Raw genomic sequence first — 19,272 nt, forward strand, 5'->3', positions numbered from 1 at the left:
TTTTAATGGTTTGCTTGTCATGGGGGTTCTTCAGCCTCTTAGTTTCAGGAAATGAAGGCTCTCTGCTTCTCCCTCCTTGTCAAAGCCAGCCCTGGTAGGTGAGAGCAATGCCACTTTTGTTCCCTGTCCCTACTAAAGCATTTTTACTTTCACAGCCTTCCTTGTGCCCACCAGGGTAGCTCCTCCAGCAAGGGCAGTAACTGGGACAGGCCATGGGATCTGCACAGTGAGGAGAAACTTTCCCAAGGGGGGCTGAGGGGCAGGATTGGCTCGGGATGGGGAAAGGGAAGGGGAGGGAGACTCACTGCCTACCTACATCTGTGGCATCTCCAGTGGGAAGGAGAGTTTTCAGTTCTCTGAAGCTGAAACAAGTCTGATGTGTGAGTCCACTTTTGGTTTCTTTCTGATTTGTGTCTTTGCTTTGCAGAGGGTTTGGGAGGGGGGTGCAGAAGGTGAACAGACACTCTCTGATGGATGAGCTGTGCCTCCCAAACACCCCTCCTGGCAGGATTTTTTATGATAGTGATGGTGCAGGCAGCGAAGGTGCAGGCAGTGATGTCTTATAGGGACTCTTAGAGTGGCTGCAGGGAAAAGGGAGGCTCTGAGATCGCACTTGGAAGTGGAAGCAAAGCAACTGGCTCGTGCCTGGGTAGGGTTTGAGTGGACGGGAAGCACTGCCTGCAAGTGGTGACACCAGCTTGGCCTTCTCTGCTGGCAGTTTGCAGGTCTCTGGGCAATTGTCTTCTCACTCATCATCCTTGCCCCACCTGATACACAACAGGCTGGCAGGATTAATAGATCTGTGCTTGAATTTTGCCTGTGTAGTAGGTGTTTTGTTTATTAATGTTATTATTATTATGAATAGTAATAATTCACCATCATCACCACGGTGGCAAACATTCCCCTGCCCATATATTTCAGCTATCCAATGTCAGCCACTTCGTTCTTAATTTTGATTATTGTAAGAAATCCTCTAGCATACCAAATAGTCTCTGTAAATGAGGATTTACAGGAAGGTCTTGAGAGCTGTCAGAGTAATGTTTTGCCAGCAGGGAAAACTTAACCTCCCCTTAGATCTTTATTTCTGCTTGGTCCTGGGCTTGCTGCGTGATGCAGAGATGCTGTAGCCGCAGCAAGAACTTGACTACTACAGCTGTCAGGATGAAGGGGATGTGTTGCCAGTTGTTTTATTTTTTTATCCCATTTGAATGTGTCAGTCAAGTGCCTCAAATCAAAGAAAGTGAGAAGGAGCCTTTAAAAGTTGTGATTTGGAAACTTCAAACGTACCTTTTTTTTTTTTTTCCTTATACAGACACTAAGTCAATGACTGTTGGGCTCTTGTAAATCATAACATTTCTAAATATATCAGAGAGGCTCTCAGCCAAGCTGCTGGCAAAGATGGTGTCTGTTCCTATTGACTTCTTTTCCCCCTTCAAATTACTTTTGCATTGAATAATTTTAAATCATAATGCAAAAAAAAACCCGGGACTCTTTAACGAGACCAGCTAACGTGGTGATTAATGAAAGTGTAATGTGAGCCTTTAGAAACCAGTTAGCTAATTAGTGTAATCACAGAGGTGGAAATAATTAAAAGACCATAAAATAGCCTAATAACAGTATTTTCCTCTGGCCCAGAACTGGTGAGAAGAGGCTGGTTTACTAGGTTAGGAACAGAGAAGAGTGTAGACCGAAGGGTCTGGGAGTAACCACTGGCAAGGAGGTCTCAGGGCTGAACCAGGCAAATAGAACTAGAGCAGATTTTGCAGCAACGTCACCCAGATAACAGCAGAGTCCCCTAGCAACAGCCCTTCACATTACAGCTCCCCTCTTCCATTTTTATCCCTTGCCACAAGTTTAGTGGCAAACTAATCAAGACACAGGCACTCGCGGTGAGGCAGGATCCATCTGGCTGCCTTTCTTATGTTTCTGTTCCCTTTCTTTTTTCCCAGGTTATTACTTAATATAGCATCAAAACATCATTCACCTTGCAGTCCCTGAGCCCTCCTGGTTTGACTTCAGGAAAGGCAGAAATCGGTGTCCTAAGGTGCTTAGGAAGAAAATCCTGTTAGGGGATTCCCAATATTTATATAGCTTACAGTGTATTTATGTGTGTTATTCATGGTAAGTTTCAGGGGACTCTAACAGCTGGTTGAAAATTCTCGTGCTCAGAGGGAAAAATCCTTCTGCGAGGAGCAGGGTGGTGCAGTGAGTGGTGAGGATGGCAGTCACTGCCAGAGCTGCTCCCAGGAGCTGCCACCCTGCCCTGTCACCTCCAGCTGGCAGAGCTGCCACCCTGTCCAATCCTCCCCTGCAGCACCCAGGAGGGTGCAGAAAACCTTGAGTCCTTTGGGCAATACCAGCACAGCAGTGTTGTGGTGAATCCTACACCACCCCCAGAATGTGTGCCCAGTGCTTCTGCAAGGAGTCTCCGGGCAGGACTGTTCAGGTTTACCTCATTAATGAGCCACATTGGGTGGTGTGATGACCTGGATCTCGCCCTTGGTGATTAGGAGTGACCTACCTCTTGCTGCTGGATGAAATAGTTCCATGTAATGGGCTAGAAAAAATCCTAACCAGTAATTTTCCAGTTGGGCTGGGTCACTACTATGGCCATCTCCATCAGCTCTTCTCATTTCTGCCACGATTTTGTGTGTGTTTCATTTGACCTGGGTATAATGAGCAAGGAAGAATAAAGTAGCTGCAGACACACAATCAACGATCCTCTGCTGAAGCTGATGAGTACGCCGAGACTGCTAAGTGGGTCTTCATTAGCTCCTCACATGCTAAGAGCAGTCCTTATTTAGTCTTCTTTCCTAGGTGAATCTATTTTTGAATATCTTTTGTAGTGATCTTGTCTTGGGGATGGGGGGGGGGGAGGTTGAATAGAGGGTAGCACCACTGCCAGGTAACCAGATTGTTTTCATTAAAGAATAGACTGTGACACCAAGTTGGCAGCAAGTTGAAAAGCAGAAACAATGTGAAGCCATTTGGAGAAGGAAGGAATAATTTTTCCCTGGTGACACCTCTAGTGGGAGGCAGAACTTTATCTTCTCTTTGCAGCTCAAATGAAGCATCACAGCAGTAGCATTAGCTGGGCTTCCACGTTTCCAGCTTGTCTTTTCATTAACCTTTTTTATTGCTGCAGCAGGGAACAGGCTTTCCAGGGAGGGTTTGCAGGGCCATCACTGGAGGTGCAAGCCTAAGATGTCCCACCTTGGTCACCAGGCTGCGGCATATGTGGCTCCTGGTGGTCTGTGCTGCATGTAGATGAGCTTGCAGTGAAGAAAGGAAATCTGACCTACAACTACAAGCCTGCTGGATAATGGATTTTGGAGCAGCAAGTCATGACCAGCTTTGCTCTGGGGCCCCTTAGTCCCATCAGCTGAGACACATGAATCACATCCCAGAACCTCAAAGGTGCAGTGGGATGATGCTTAACCCCTGGCAGTGCCTTCATGACAGAAAAGTGCCTTTTTCATCTGCACAGCCCCATTTTCCACACTGGGCATCACCTAAACTTTCTCCTTTAAGCTTTTCTCAAAAAAAGTGTGGGGGTGAAAAATGATAATCATCTAAGTCATCTAGATCTGGCTGAGGCAGGTCATGCTGCAGACTATGTGGGTGGCACCCTGGGAGACCCATGTTTCCTGGAAGCCTTTTTGTATGAGCAGCAACACGAGCTGAGCACTTGCAGCTCTAGGGTTTGTAAACAGATTGCTACCTTTCCCCGCCACCCCCCCCCTCCCCCCCGTGCTTTTCACCTTATTTGCTGAAAATGAAACGTCATCTAACCTTCCAGGAAATGCTATGGTTCTTCGATCCGACAGGAGAACATGCATCTTTGGTAAGAGTGCATCTGTTCTGCACCTCAGGTCTCGGGAACTGAGTTCTAGACACTGGCGTGGGACTTGCAGCATCCTGAACCTAGGACAGCAGGACCACAGCTCTGCATCTGTCCAGCTCAGGCAGCAACAGCCCAACAGTGTTAGTCATTGACTGAGCTGGTTTTGCACCTGCAAAAATTGGCATTTCTTTGGCCTGAATCACCTTGAACATCTTAAAGCTCAGGAGGGAGAGGTGAAACCCCTCCCATCCAGCTCTGTGGGTGCGGTTGAAATAAAGCACAGCTTTACAGCTCCAAGCGACCCACCTGGCCCTGCTTTGGCCTCCTCAAATCGCCTCCTAGAAGGGGTCTGCAAGGCTGCTGCCCCCGCGGGTTGGGCTCTGCTGGGCGAGCGCAGCCCCAGCTCCCCTTCCCGGCGGCGTTTCCTGCGGGTTCCTGCTCCGGTCCCCGCATCAGCCTCTGCACCTTGTGCCTCCCTGCCCGTCCCCACGCTATTTCGGGGGACTTCAGGGGCCTTTCCCAAGTGAAGGTAGTGGGGGGGAGGTGGCCGCGGGGCTGGGGAGCAGCTGCAGAGCCTGTTTCCAGCTGGAGCAGCAGCGACGGGGATTTGAAGGTGAGAATTTATTTGTAGGGAGACGCGATGTTCATACTGCTCTGCACCTTTCTGCCTCCCATCCGTCACGAGTGGTTAAAAGACATTCTTTTGCTCAAGAAGTGCATGCTTTGAGACCCAGACTGGTTTGCCTGGGGGTGCGTTCATCAGCGTGCAGATCTCTCTCTCCTTCTTGGCTCATTCCCGGAGCAGGGTCCCCGCAAACTCCGCTGGATCCGAGGAAGGGCTCGGAGCCGCTTTTGCGTTTCGCTGTTTCCTCCTGGATCAGGTCGGTGACAATTCCTCCATGCTGGGGAAGGTGGGTTTGGAGGGGACACCCCTTCCAAAAGCCTCCGAAACCTGCAGTTTCTTTCCGCCGGGACCATCTTTCCTGGTTTTACCACTAGATGGGAGAGTGAGACTGGGCTAACTCAGCCGCTCTGGTCCTTATCCAGGTAGGAATTCCGAGGGGAGATGAGCAGTGAGAAACACCTGCAGGTCATCCTGCGAATCCTCGCTCCTCGGGAAGGTTGTGGGTACCCCCCAGAGTGCCTAGTTCCTGCCTAACCCCAAAAGTGCGCATTGAGGGGGAAACTAATTCTGGCCGAGAACCTTCCTTGGGTGCCAGGGTCCCAGGGGCAGCTCTTCTGCCCTCATGCCAGGGGAAAACACATACATAAAGACTACATACATTCTTGGGGTGAAATACTATTTATTTATTTTTCCTATCCACCTCTCCTAGAGCAGAAGGAGGTGAGGAAAGCATTTGCAATTCACTCCTCTCATCCCCCTTTCCCAGGAAGCCAAGTGACCCCAAAAATTGCTTTGGGAGCTGAAGAAGAGAGCAGCATTTTCTCTACACTTTCCCTCCACACCTTTCTCCTGTGTGACAATACTCCCAGCCCCACCATTTTCCTGCAAAGGTGAAAAATGGGCTGGTGCAAGGATTGCTCGTGCAGGAGGAGAATTCCTGCCCTGCTCTGGTGCCACTCACCTTGGGACCTGCTGTGGGCAAGGGAGGGGAGGGCACCTGGTTCATTAGCATCTTCTTACATTTACTTTCACTGCAGCATTTCCCATCTCCTGAGATGCTTCCCAAGGTTTTGCTGGGATTGGGAACGTCTGGGAACCAGATGGTTGCAGAGGCACTTTCTCAGCCAAATCAGATTGCCCAGCTTGACCGTTTGTATTATTATAACGTTTGGGGCTTTTAAAAACGTGCACCTCTTCTTCCTTCCTGAGATTTCACAGGTTCTGGAAGAAATCTCATAGAAGCCAAATTCTCCAACTACTTGTGGGACTTCAGCAGGATATGTAAATCCTGTAACTTGGAAATTTTCTTTTTGGGTATTTTTGCTGACTGCCCAGCCTTTCAAATGTGCAAGCTTTTAAGAGAAGTGACTCAACTGATTTGTTTAGAGCCTGGCACAGTTGGGCAATGAGATGAAATAATTCCAATAACCTCCCTAACTACAGTGCTCTTGTTGCCTCTGCTGGGGCCTCCTGGCTTTGCCTTTACAGAAAAATTATGTCATTATCCAGTAAGAGAAATAACAGCTGCTTTGAAAGAGGAAGTTGGGTTTTCTCCTGGATGTTAACTGCCCATATTTTCCACAAGCAGCAGCCACCCCACCCTGCATGTGCAACAAGGCCACTGACTCACCAGCATGAAGCACTGGCCAACTCCTCCACCTTGCCCAGGAGGACCCAATATCCTCTCCAAGGAAGGGAAGCGACATGTCTCTGCAGTTAAAAACTACAGATGAAAAAATGTTTCCTGGAAGCAATAAAAATAAAATAATAATAAAAAAAGAAGAAATTACAGACCTGGCAGGTTAAGGGCACATTTGCTTGTGCAAATGCAGCTTCTGGCTGCTGGGGAGAGTCAGGGTGGAGCATCCTCTGCCCCAGAGGGGCCAGGGCTGGGGTTCACTCCAGGGTTGGGGTTCACCACACTCTCTGTCCCTGGGATGAAGGTGAGAGCAGCCATAGGATGTCTCTAATAGATGGTTATTCATGTCTGCTGCTGGCCATGGATACTTGTAGGAGAAGTTACTGCCCTTGTCCGACTGTCTGCTGCTCCCTGTGCTCCTCAGATGCCAGATGCTGGGTAAGCAAATGGGGAAAAATTCATCTTAGGACCACAGCAGTAACTCTGACCTGCTCTGCTATACCCCTGGTCTTTATAACCTTGTCTTCTTTCATCTCCTTCTCACCGCCCAAGAAGGGAATTGAAAACCAGAAAAAACACTAACTGAGGAGAGGAGCTTCAAAGCAACCAGTGGCCTGGTGCACCTTTGCAACAACACAGGACCAGAGGTACAAGGACACCAATGACAGACTTCTAGCATCTGTCAACCATAGGAGATGCTGCTGCTTGTTGTGTCCAGTGGCTTCCAGCACCCCAAATGCAAAGTCAGACCTACTTCAACAAGGAAATGTGGAGCTGATTAAGTATCTCAAGGAAAATGGCACATGCAAGTGCCATTGCTTCAGACAACAAATGTGTCAGTCACCAGGTAAAGCTGTATCCTGTAAACCTTTCCAGTACATGAGGTTGGGATTTGAATTCCCACAGGTGCAGAGCCAAGGGAAGGAGAGGAAAGAAGATTAGAGGATGGCCCAGGCTGTGGTCCATGGGACTTGCTTCAGGAAAACTCAGCTCCCCATGAAACACCAGCCCTGATGGATGGTTGGGGCAGAGTCCAGCACCACATGTGTGCACACGTGGCATTTATTGCACTAGTAGGCAGCTCCAGCAGCAATAGAATAAGTGTGAAGTTTAGACTTACAAAGCATCAGTGCAGGATGGAGCAGCAGAGTAACAAAATTAAGCCTTGCTTGGAAATGTGACGCCAGAGCCCTTTGGTACTTGGCTTGTGGCATCTGTGAGGACTCTCCTGATGGTGATTAAGAGCAGCTCCATGACTCTGGAAAGCAGGCAGAGGTGTCTGCCTCCTCTTCAGGGGCACCTTGAGCTCCCAGCAGAGCATAGAGGGGTGTGTGTGCTTGTGACCTGTGTGAGATGTGCTCCATGGGGCTGTGACCAGCTTGGGGGAGCCAGCGGCACCTGGGTGGTGGCAACCACAGAGCACATAGTAAGTGAAAACTATGACATGGGTGAACAGCAGCCCCAGCACAGCAGGGCACCCCTGGACAGAGGGCTCTGACCAGGGGGATGGCTACACTTGCTCTCACCCTGTCCTACACCTGCAGCCCCCACTGGGACACAATCTGGCCTCTTGGATGGAGAGTCCAATCTCTCCTGTAGACCTTGATCCTGCAAGAGGAACTATGGTGATGGATTTTCAAAATCAGCCAGAATAGTGGGACCCAGAACTTATCCAAGACAGCAACAGGATTAGCCATGTGATTTCTTCTCTGTGTTTACAGGGGCAATATTTTTCCAAAGTTCAAAGTCTTCCTCTGCAGAAAGCATGTGATGTGCTTTGCAGCCACTACGTAGTTTTGATGCTATGAACAATTAAAAAAAATCAATTTCTGGAGCAATATTTTCTATGTTTCCAATCTCTGAACTAATTACAGGACTGGAAAATCAATAGCTATCTGGAAATCTTTCCAATACAGACAACTAAACATGCTACATAAAATGCTGGAATATTTTCTTCACATACACATGGTGCTCATGACCATCTCCAGATGATGTCACTGCCAGTAAGTGTCTGTACTTCATTACATGGCAGGGGCAACATTTACCAACATCTTCAGGGAGGATTGGGCAGCACAAATAACACAGTATGGGAAATCTGGAGCAACATTCGTGCCAGCATTTTAAGCCAACAACAAAAAGAGTTGAAAGGCTTGATTAATTCAACAGGAATATTCAAAAAGATTATGAAACAAAGTCATTAAAAGTTCATGCCATGCCTTGGTCATAATGGGCTTTTTTTGTTTTGTTTTGTTTTTTCATGAGGCTTTATTTTAAGAAAAAAGTAAAATCTTTGGTGACTGGAAAGAACCTCTTCTCTAGTCTCCTAGCAAAAGAAAAGTGGTGTTAAATGGGTAGTTCAATGGCAATTACACTCCAAAAACACACAAAAAGAGGAAGGGTGTTGCTCTGATGGATATGTTCTCCTCTTGCTGTACAAACATATTGTGTTGATCGTGGCAACTTGGCTGGAGCCAAAGCCCAGACCCTGGTGCTGCCGCTCTGCTCTGTCCCCACGCCCTGCAGGCGTTGCTGGGAACTTGTTTGAGATGCTGCCTCCTCCCTTGTACCCTGCCGGAGCTCAGCGTGCTCTTGAGACAGAGGAGCTTGTGCTGTCGCTAAATGAAGAGCAAATAATCCTGTTGGACACGGTCCCAAAATCCCAGCGAGTGGCTAGGAGGCAAAGCCCACCATGTAGGTAATTTTCCTCTCACTCCCGTTGGCATCGTTGCTTGGGACAATGGAGTGATGGGCTCTGAGCTGTCACATGCCCACAAAAGATTTGCTCTCTTTTTATATGTTTCTTCTCTGGTTAGTCTTCTTAACTTTTTTTCCCCTAGGGAATCAGAGGAGAAGTGGGACTGGGTTCCATCTCTGCCCTGTTTCCCTTCCCTCCCCAGGCCAGGGGACTCCCACAGCTGCCCCAGCACTTGCAGCTCTCCAAGGTCTGAACATCATCCCGGAGTGGAGCCTCAGGTCTAGCAACCCATGAAGGTAAGGTGCAGAGTGTCTCTTGCTCCAGCCCTCATCTCAGGAGACAGGCCAGAGTTTGTAGTCCCTCCTAAAATAAGAACTTAGTACATTATTTATGATCAAAATATTTACATTTTGGAGCTGGGCATAACCTAAGTAATTACCTGGATTGTAATTATTGATATTATTATTTACTGGGCTCCCATGCCCAGCTCAGGAGGTCCTGTGCAGGGTACAGCACGTCAGGACAGAGAAAAGAGCCCTGGGGGAGCTGGACCCACACATGGTTGGGGGAATTCAGGGTAGCAGCACTGCCTCCTGTACACAAAACATGCGACCCCACAGTATGGCTTAGCTAATCTGGGCTGCTTTAAGTTGAAATGCAACAGTTACAAAAATACTGTGCTTATCAGCATCACAGGCACAATTTCCCTTTTAACTCCTAAGCCTGAAGTCACCTCAGTGCTAACTCAGAGCTGCTGGCTGCCACGTACCAGTCAGACTCTATGGGAACACACCTCTGCTGCTGCACCGAGCTCCAACGTGGTTTCTCTTTGGGTGATTCTGTCTTTGGGCTTTTCTATCATTCTTGCCCATGTATGTCATATTTTGTCCAAATAAAATGTGGGAATGCAAGAAATCACTTCTATTTTATCTCTCTGTCTTAGGAAGAAAAAGGCTGTGGTGTCTGTGCATCACCTAATGGAAAAAAAAACTGAGAAAAAAGAGCTCAGGCCCCTCAGAAATCTTTCAAATAGAAGTTTCATCTCCCCTTTATCTCTCTGAAAATTAACACATCACATGGTGTGCATGCTCAGTGGCAACAGATGCTCCCCTGGCCACCAGCCATCAGCACCTTGGGGACATCCCAACTCGAGGTTTGCACAGAGATTATTGGGTTTAGCAGCCGCCAGAGCACGTGTCACCCATGGACCTGTCTAATCCTTCCTCAAACACAGCTACACGTTCAGCTCTGCAGTGCCCTCTGGCAATGGTTGCCATTGATCAGGAGCTGTGCAAGAGTTTGCTTTAAACCTCCTACCTCAGCCTTTCATTTACAGCATCCTGTGCTCTCTTAATAATAAATGCAGCTCGCTGAGCTGAGCAGGATGGGCTGTGATGCTCCCGTTTGCAAAAAACCAACAGGGTGTTACAGAGGTAGGATAACACCAAGTCTGGTAAAGTCCCAACGGGGATTTCCAGAAGTGCATTTTCCACTGCAAGCCAGCACTAGCCACTGCTCTTGAGAAATCCCATCATTATTCATTATTTATTATGTTTCCTGTGAATGAATTTCTGGCTCAAACTACAGTTATAATAAAACTGTAAAAAAAAATATCTTTTAGGAAAAAATCTGTTTCTCTTCTTCCTTCCTTCCTGGAGTTTTGTGGCTTGTTGTGCAAAGGAGATGTGAATCATGGACATATTTATAACAGCAATATTAGGAAATGATCATTCAGCCACCAGAAACCTGTAGTAGGCATGATGTCTTTAAATAAATTGTTTATTGCTATGTTAATCTCATCTTGTAAATACATGCACACTTAACTATATTAAAAATGTAAATGTTCCCAGCACCAGACTTTACATGATGAATATACAACAACTCCTCTTCTTTCCTAGTCAGTTCTGTGGATATAGGAAAAATGAGGACAGTTTCATTTGGTGGGTGTTAATAAGGTTTGTGTCTGCTCAGATTTAGCCCAAAGATTGTCATTAACATCTCAGGTCCCACGTGGTTTACAGCACTGAACTTGAAGAAACATCCTTCAACAGCTGCTGGTGTCGGAGTGATTCCAGCTCTGGGAGTGCCTCCAGCCAGCTGACTGCCCTTCTGTGGCACTAAATTTGCATTCATTAAGGCCAGAGTTTTAATGATTTATGGACATTTATAAAAAATGGCAGCCCAGAGCCCCCGACACTCCCAAAGCTTCTGACAGAGGTACAACACATCATAAATCCATCCTGGTGTGAAATGCTGAATGGAAATAATTGCTGGCATACCTGCAAGTGTTAACATGACTCAAAATGAAGATTTCAGTCAAACTAAAATGCTCAGACCCTCCCAAACCTGAAGAGATAGTAACCCATGTGATAACAATAATATCATTATTACAATGTTGGTAGTAATGCTAATAATATGATTACCAGGCTCCTTGTCAGTGTTTATTACCATCACAGCCCTGATAATCCTCAGCTTTAATGACAGATGGGGGCAGAAACCTTGCAGAAACCATCTTTGTACCCACCATCAAGCCCCAGCCAAGCAGAAACCTTCTCCCCTTCAATTTGAAAAGAAGAGCCCCAAGCAGTGCCAGCCACTAGCACAGCTCCATGGCACGCCTGGCTGAGCTTGACAGGAGCAAGATGGTTCTGAGATGAGACCAGCAGAGGTGAGGAAGATTTAGGCCAGATGCCATCCTGCAAAGCTGATGTGTGTCCCCAGCAGTGCTGGGGACAGACCTGTGCCTCCCCATTGCCCTTTCCCACCTCCCTTTAGCAGAGGTGTCTATTACTCACAGCAGGACAAGAACTACCCTCTGGTGAGTCCTTTTCTAATTCTTCTGCAATGCATCTTTACCTTTGCTCCTGTTGCATCCTTGTCCTTCACAGGTTTGCAGAGCCAGGAGAGAAACCAAGTGAGGCAGGACTGCAGCTCATGTCAAACTCCCACCACCCTCACACTCAGGTCCCTGCCACCCTGCCCATGCTCTCTCCCCTGTGCTCATCTAGGCTCTACCTAAACCTTCCCCATCCTTTCCACCCCTCTCTCTCCTGCCTTTCACTGCATCTTACAATAGCTTTGGAAAATTAGTTTCAGCTTCTCCTATCCCCTAAGACTGCTACAAAGATCCTTTGGATGAGCCTAGTCCGGGGAAGAGCTGGGCTCTGGAGGAGCCTTCTGCCACTCACAACCCAGGTTTGCGTTGCCCCACATGGGCTGAGCCGTGGGGGCTTTAAGATGGAGTTTGAAACAAACTTGCTCCTGGGATAGATTCCTTCTCATTTACAAGTGAATCAGCAGAGACAGGCAGGACTGATTTGCAGTCTCACTGCCTGACATCTTTAAAACATTTTTGTAGGAGACAGATTTCTTCCAGGTGTCCTCTGTCCTTCTTTGCCACACCACCTCCCTTGGATATATTATCATAGTTAGTATTAGGTCTTGAAATCCATGGGACGAGCTCGTATCTTTACATCACCCTCACCCAAGAGGCAGCATATTTTGAGGTGCTTCACAAAAAAATCACCCAAAATTAAGTAAAATAATTACCCTGCACCTCTGAGGACAAGCTCACCAAGAGCAAGATGGACCAAAATGTATGTGGAGAAGCGAGCAGGGATGCACCACCCTGAAGCTGGAGGCAGTGACCAGTGCAGCTTGGTGAGCTTGAACAGGAAATGTGAGGGGGTTTCCCCAGCTAGGAAAGTTTTGACTCACTGCTTCACCATTACACATCTGCTGCCTTTCCACTCTGTTTATTTGAAATACAAATGGTTGAAACAGGGCCTTGCTCATCAGCGATTGCACAGCACCAGACAAACGGTGCCCTAACTTCAGTGCACAGGAAACGACTCAGATAGAATAACCCAGCATCCGTGCGTGACCACGGAGCAAACACTTCTGGTTTTCCTGACCACAGCATGATGCAAACAGCAGGCTCTCTCACATCTAATTTTGCTTTGAAAGCTTATTCTACAGCTCCAAATTTAGCCCAAAAAGGGGCTAAATTTGAGCCTGCAAGAAGCCCATCCACCTCCAACGAGGGGCACAGCAAGGATGGGACAGAAAGGCAGCACCTTCCAGCTCCGTCTCAGAGCCACTGCTTGAGAAGACGAGGAGGAGGTGGTGATGTGAGTAGCACATTGTTACAGCCTGGGATTACCCTTGCTGAGCTGCAGGGTCTCCTTCTGCCCCAATGCCAGTTACCTGTGGGTCCCTGAGCTCCAGCAGCTGTGGGTGAGGTGCAGCCTTGCTGCTCGTGCTCTGAGCAGAGATGCGTACTCCCGGCTCAGTGTGGCAGCTGGATGTCAGACTTCTGCCCATGTCTTCACCCTCCTCCCTGCCTTGTGCAGCAATAGCTGGGGTTTGCCATTACCCAGGTTAACCCCCCCACAGTCTGGATAATGAAGAACTGATTGCACTTTAAAGAGCTAAACATACAGTGCCTGAATTATTTATCTCCGAACATGCAGAAACAGGCCAAATTCCCCAGTGATGTGAAACAGCCCTTGTAAGAAATGCAAAGAAATGCAAAAGCAGCACTGGTAGGGACACACAAGCTGCGTGGTCTGACTCTTGCACATACACATGTCACACCTGCTGAGATTCTTCCTGCCAGGTGATTTATGTCCTGGAGGCTGTGCAGTGCTCAAGTGTTATTGCTGCTCCGGAGACTCATCTGTGCAACCCCCCGTGCGCCTATAAACCAACCACTGTGACAGCAAGTCCCCAAAGAGCAGAGAAAAAGGCCCGAACAAGTGTGTTAATGCAAATTAAAGGGGTTCGGTGTGTTCCCACAGCTTTCCTGCCCAGCTCCCTCGGCTCTGGAGGAGCTGCACTTCCCCTGCAATGATTAACCCAGCCGTGCCCAGCCCGACAGCGCCTGGCGCTATAACGCACCCATAAAGACAAGGCTGCGATAGCTGTGTTTGTGCTCCAGATAAAACAATACCCATGCATCTGCTCTCGGAATTTTCCTTCCGTTTTTGCGAGGTCGGTTCCTAGCAATATACCTAGGAGGTAAAGACTAAATTCCTGCCATTGCGCTCTGCCACCACAGCCAGGGTTGTGGCTCCTGCCACCAGAGTTTCCCCCTCGGTGTGGTGCATGGGTGCATCCCAGAATTTCTCCCTGAGCATCCCGCACCCCAAGGAGGGGCAGGGGGCAGCCCGAGCCCTGCCTGGGGGCACCGAGGCCCCACTTGCTCACCGGGACGGGAAATTGGGCTTTTTTTCCTAAAATGCACCTGCCCCTACCTCTGCTACCGTTATCTTATCGCTCCTCCATCCTCCGTCCTCCCCTCACTGCCCATCTCCCTCTTCCCTCCTCCCCCAGCAAGGGACCCTCTCCCTGCCCTTCCTCTCCCCTTTCTCTGCTCCCATAGACCCCTGTCCCCCTCCTCCCTCCATCCATCCTCTCTCCTGCCGCCCACCCGTCTCCCATTCATCTCTCCCCCCACCCTCCTGCTTTCTCCCCCACTTTCACTTCGGCCTCAGTTTCCCCGCTATTGGCCGGGCCCCCTCCGGCTCCCGCCGCTGATTGGAGGAAACTCGTGTCCATCAGGGAGCAGCTCCCGCCCCTCGGCGGGTCCCGGGGAGCTCAGGGCTGGGGGGGCGGCGGCGGAGAGAGGGTCAGCGGCGGCGGCAGGTACCGGGGATGCGGAGGGATGCTGGAGGGATGCGGAGGGATGCGGGAGGGATGGGAGGTCCGGAGCTGCCCGGGAGAGCCCCCTCTCCCCAGCCCCCCATGGCAGGAGGTACCGGGCGGTGCCGCACGTGTCTGCGGGAGCGGCGCGGGGAGCCCCGAGGAAGCGGGGATGTGCGTGGATCCTCCGCGGAGGGACCTAAAGCCCTGAGATGGGGCTGGCGGGGGCCCGGGCTGGGGGGCTTGGGGCTGGGGTGAGCGCTGCGGTGTCCGGCGGGTGCGGAGCCCCGGCCTCGGGTGCGGGCTTTGTGTGGGATCCGTGGTTTGAGGGCAAGAGCTCGGGAAAACCCCGTCGTGTTTCCAAGGGCGGAAAAAAGTCACTAAAAGCAGCCAAACTCCTGGAGGTTTTCCTTTTGTAAGCGTTCTCTGGTGATGCTTTACGCCCGGTGTTACTACCGTGTAACTGGAATTGCTAGAAGTGATGCACTGGCTTTTGGGCTGGTTTGTTTGGTTTGTGTTTGTTTTGTTTTTCCTTTTATCAAATCCTTGACTTTCTAAGGGAAATAAAAAAGCTGCAGAGAAAAGGTGGGAAATAAGAAACGCGGGTAAGGTGGAATGGAGAAGTGAGCCTTAACAAGTAAAAAGTATGTTAATGCTAAAATGGTCCTTGATTCCAGGAGGGTAGTTACTGAAGTTAGAGAAGGAAGTCACGGGCAGCGTGCTGAGCTGAAACTGGAGCACTTTCCTCCCCTGACCTATATTACTTTGGGTAACCTATTTGTTCAGATGATATGAATCAAAAGCATTGCTACTGTAAAAGAGTGATTTTCAGTTCTGAGAGCTCAAAAGGCACAAGTGCCATTAATCACCTGAGTTTGTTGCGTTCACATTTTGTAACCACTTCATAGGTTATTTGGCTTTACCAGGCTACAGACGTGCTCTGTCTGGTGCTTCTTTTTTTTAATTATTATTTCTGGGCTCCTACTTTCTATAGTGTTCTTGGTTGTAAAAGCATACGTCAAAAAAAGAACAAACCTCACTTGAGGGGCAATGAACACTGAAAAGATCTTTAGAGCTGTAGGCTTTGAGCTGTTCTAAGTGTGAGAACAGGATGAAATGTGGGGAGAGAAGGTTAGTCAAATGATGAAAAGGGAAAAAAAATACGTAGCTATTTATATGCAAAGAGGTCTAGCCTGCAGGCTACCGAAAAGGATCAGAAACTGAAGCAGCAGCCCTCGGCACCGGGCGGGCTGCGAGGGACAGACCACAGCCACCTGCCACCAGACCCTGCTGGGCTGCGAGGAGCAAGTCCAGGCGTGACAGCGTGGTCAGGAACCCTGTGAAACAGCCTCTGCCCTGGTACTGCCTTAATTCACCCTGCACGTGGGGCAAACCCACAAAGTCACAGTTGCAAAAACATGAAGTGCAACCCTGGGATGACAACTGAGACAGAAAGCGGCAAATCTGGCTGCTTAGATAGATCTTCTTGGCCAGGGAAACCAGGAACTACCTGAGCAAATACTTACTAGAAATATTTACAGAGATTAGAGATTTACAGGCACTAACAAAAGAAACATCCACCAGCTTAGGGAGATCAGCCTCTAGCTGCTCAGTGCCTCCTGATTTCCAATTGTAACCCCCTCAAGGCTGTTTTAATATTTTTTGTTGCTGGGGAGGATCCTGCTCTCTGATTTGGGGTTTTGCTTTATGCTGTAGCACAAAAAAAGTGAATCTGGCTTTGCTTTTTGCTGTTTATTTTGCTCAGTTCACCCTAAACCAAGCATCACTGAGCAGCTGGTTTGCTTTCCTTTATCTTAATGGAGTGTACTAAGCCCTAGAAACCTGCCTACAGGGTTGATCACAGCACCCAGGTGAAGGTGCTTGTATGCCAGATTGCCAAATATTCTGCTTTACCATTTGGGTTTCTTGTTTTCCTCACCTAGTTCCTGGAGCTGCCACTTGTAAGTTGATTATTGAGAGCCTGGGACATCCACATCTTGCAGAATCCCATGAATGCAATGGTGAAGGGTAGAAATGCCTTGCAGGACCCAGCAAACCCTTAGCACAGCTGATGGCTCATTGCTGGTGGGTTAATGAGACAGTGGGTATGATTTCAGGGGAAAGGTTCCTCCTTCGGGTTTTATGCTTAATAAACCAAGGTTGCTGAGTTAAAGCAACATGCAGGAGTTGTTAACCATGCACAGGGTGTTTTGGATGTTGGCTGGCCTGAAGTGCATTGGTGGTCTTGATTTCAATGGACACCCTGAAGTGTGTTGTGCTTCCCTAGTACATTTTAAAAAAGCATGATCTTGGCCCCATGAGGGGCTAATCCTTGTGCAGAGGAGCAGAATTTGGGAGCAACAGTAGCCCAGACCATGGGCAGGATTAGGGATTTGGCCCATAGCAGGGCAGGTGGCAGCAGAACTCTCCTTATGTCTGTGTTTCAGCAGGTTCCCCAGCTGTCCCAGCCCTGGGATCTCTCAGTGTAAGAGCTGCTCCTCTCCTGGAGCCTATTTTCCTTTTCAGAACTGACCTATTGCTCGGCCTCCTCACAATACAATTTGTTTGCTTCCATCGTGGCTTTGAGCGACCTCCTGGCATAGAAGTGGTGAAGCTGAACTGGGGGATTTGAGAACAAAGAGCTTCTGGGAAAATGCTCTGGGAGAGGTCAAGGACTTCAGCTGGTTTATGAATTCCAGACAAAGGCATCCATCCTACTTTGGTGGCTGTGATGAGTGATTGTAGACAAGTACTCAGAGAGAACCACTAACTTTTAATAGATTTTGCATCAAAACCCCTTGTTAGTACAGTGCATGAAACGAGGCAGTGAAGTGTTTAATATTAACAGAGTAATGTTATTCTAACCTTAAATCTCACTTCAGGCAGAAGCTTCCCTAAATCTGGGGTGCTGCTGTCAAAAATAATGTCATTCCACTTCTAGAGAGTAAATGACTTTTATGAGCAATGGGAATGTTAGTGGTGGGAAATAGTCTGTTTATACTTGTTCACCTTGATCAACAAAGTGCTGCGCCTTTCCAGCAGTTTTTTAAATTCCTGCAGCAGTGAAGATACTTGTCCCGTTTCTTCTCTTGTGCTATTCCACTGATCTATGCACAGTTATAGTAAAATGGGATTTGATTGCTATTGTTAATGGGTAAAGTGTATTTCTGTATGGCATCAATAACCTTCAGCCATTTGAATTCTCAGAGCTTGGCTTGGTTGCTTCAAGAAAGAAAATGCAATGCTGGCAAGCTTTGTGTAACTGTTGTCCAGTGCTTTGAAGGAGTTAGGGAGTCATTTTCATGTTGAGAAAGCAAGGCCAAACACTTTTTTCCCCCAAAAAATAAAAATACTTTGACTTCGCAATGTTCTGGCTGAAAAATATCCAAGAAAAAGAACTTGTTATTTTTATAGCTATGGTTTCACTTTTGTGAACTCAAATGCTTTGAGTGTGCTGTGATACAGGAGTTTATTTTTCTAGATTACATTAAGAGATATTAAAATAAGTTTAGATTCTAGAGTTCTGATAAATGGTACCAACACATGACGGAGATATAAAAAGGTCCCCAAAACATCCAGAGGACACAGGCTCTGTTGGATTTTCTGTTCCCTCATAGCCTCTCCTTGGGAAACCACACCAATCTTTTTAGCTTAGTATCCCTCCAAGAAACCAGATTTGAAAATTCAATTTCTTTTTCTTTAGAAGCCCCCAGAAAACAGAAGCTCAGCCTTTTTCCCAGCTGGGAGTGAGGGCAGCTGCAAGGCTGTCCTACCTTGTGTGAGCTGGAAGGGTTTGCTGCTGCCTTCCCTCCATGACCGAGTCCATCCTGCACCTCCTCAGTATCATCAAGGACAGGACAGATGCCATGAAGCTTTATGTTAGCATAAGAATTCCCCACAAAAAGGGATTTCCTTGCAGTGCTTTTAAAGCAGCTTTACAGTTGTCTTTGTATTGCTGCAGTGGATTCAATCTTGCAGAGGATTTAGACTCTCGGAGCCAGATGTGGGTCTTGATTACAGCAGAATCAGCCATTTCTGGAGTCCCCCCTATAACCCTGATCAACCTGTGATCACTTTAGTATTGCTTATTTTCCTCTTATTTGGTGGAAAGCCTTGCAAAGAGAATTTTAAGATGCTGAAGAAACTGAATTAAAAGGAGTGAAAATCCATCCTGTGGTTCACTGATTATCTGTCTCCAATCTTCTTGGGTTTAAGTAATTTAAAACTTGAAGTATTGCATTTTTTCAAGACGTGATAAAGAAAACTTTTATTGCCTAGAACCACAAACCAGCCAGTTTTGATTCTCCTGAACTACCTTTTGCTTTCTGTGAGAGTTCTTGGGAACTCTGTTTGGATGCCTTGTGTGACCCAACACTGCTCAGCAGCAATGGCAGTCAGGCCCATCATTCCTTGGGGAATGCTGATCACCATCAGTCCCTGGTGACCTCCTTCAATCTGATAACCAAGAACAAGGTTATCCCACTGCTCCCATTTCTCAGAGCACCTCAGTGGGGACTGTAGCGTGTGAGAGGGTCCTTAGCAAGAAGAATTAAAAAGTGCCTGAGTCAGAAATGAAAGCCCTGCTGTGCTGCTGTGTGGGAGCAGGGATCCCTTCAAGGCAATTTTCAGATTTCCAAGTAAATCTGCTCTCCAACTGCTGCTGCCTGAGATTGTGATTCCTCATGGGTGAGAAGGGGAGGGTACACAGCTGAAGCCATCTCTACACTGCGCATGGACAGCAAAACCCTCTGAGTTCCAGCAGATGTTTTGGGTTGACAATGGGAACATTATATGCCTGTTTATTCCTTTATCTCAGGAAGAAACAC

General features: G+C 48.0%; 1 long non-coding RNA gene across 1 annotated transcript; it reads left to right on the top strand.

Moving 5' to 3' along the window:
• The first annotated feature begins 6,058 nt into the window (after positions 1–6,058).
• On the top strand, positions 6,059–10,597 carry LOC127390812 (uncharacterized). Its single transcript, XR_007890961.1, has 4 exons — positions 6,059–6,546; positions 6,661–8,803; positions 8,946–9,099; positions 9,747–10,597. It is a non-coding gene; the product is annotated as an uncharacterized LOC127390812 (long non-coding RNA).
• Positions 10,598–19,272: the final 8,675 nt, after the last annotated feature.

This window comes from Apus apus, chromosome 15 (assembly GCF_020740795.1).
Source record: "Apus apus isolate bApuApu2 chromosome 15, bApuApu2.pri.cur, whole genome shotgun sequence".
NCBI lineage: Eukaryota > Metazoa > Chordata > Aves > Apodiformes > Apodidae > Apus > Apus apus.